This window comes from Schistocerca piceifrons, chromosome 6 (genome assembly GCF_021461385.2).
Source record: "Schistocerca piceifrons isolate TAMUIC-IGC-003096 chromosome 6, iqSchPice1.1, whole genome shotgun sequence".
Taxonomy (NCBI): Eukaryota; Metazoa; Arthropoda; class Insecta; order Orthoptera; family Acrididae; genus Schistocerca; species Schistocerca piceifrons.
Genome location: NC_060143.1, coordinates 269,839,630 through 269,840,483, shown reverse-complemented (window position 1 = coordinate 269,840,483; position 854 = coordinate 269,839,630). Strand labels below are relative to the sequence as shown.

Sequence of the window (854 nt, the reverse complement as noted above, 5' to 3'; positions counted from 1 at the left end):
CTTCCAAACTTTACAGAAGCTCTCCTGCGAACCTTGCAGAACTAGCACTCCTGAAAGAAAGGATATTGCGGAGACATGGCTTAGCCACAGCCTGGGGGATGTTTCCAGAATGAGATTTTCACTCTGCAGCGGAGTGTGCGCTGATATGAAATTTCCTGGCAGATTAAAACTCTGTGCCCGACCGAGACTCGAACTCGGGACCTTTGCCTTTCGCGGGCAAGTGCTCTACCAACTGACCTACCGAAACACGACTCGCGACCGGTTCTCCCAGCTGCAGAGTGAAAATCTCATTCTGGAAACATCCCCCAAGCTGTGGCTAAGCCATGTCTCCGCAATATCCTTTCTTTCAGGAGTGCTAGTTCTGAAAGGTTCGCTGGAGAGCTTCTGTAAAGTTTGGAAGGTAGGAGACGAGGTACTGCCAGAAGTAAAGCTGGGAGTACCGGTCGTGAGTCGTGCTTCGGTAGCTCAGTTGGTAGAGCACTTGCCCGTGAAAGGCAAAGGTCCCGAGTTCGAGCCTCGGTCGGGCACACAGTTTTAATCTGCCAGGAAGTTTCAGATAGTAAATAATTTGTAAGCAGCTTAAATCTTTTGTTTCAAAGAATGTCATTTATCTTGTCTGGCAGAACCAACCCGGCAATCGCCTGTCCCTACCTAATGAAACTTGTTGGCAGACGGAACAAAGGGAATATGAAGTTGAACATCGCCATTTCCTCTTACCGACTGAAGTATCCACGCATGTCACACAACTTCCCTACCGATTCAGTACTGCTAGCATCTCTCCTACTTCCCAAAATTAATAAAGGCGTGCTGACAGGCTATTCAGGAAATAAGGATATTATGGAGCACCACGTTTG

General features: G+C 48.1%; 1 non-coding gene across 1 annotated transcript; it reads left to right on the top strand.

The window, feature by feature from the left end:
• The first annotated feature begins 453 nt into the window (after positions 1–453).
• Positions 454–528, top strand: Trnas-uga. The gene has a single exon. It is a non-coding gene; the product is annotated as a tRNA-Ser (tRNA).
• The last annotated feature ends 326 nt before the right edge of the window (positions 529–854 follow it).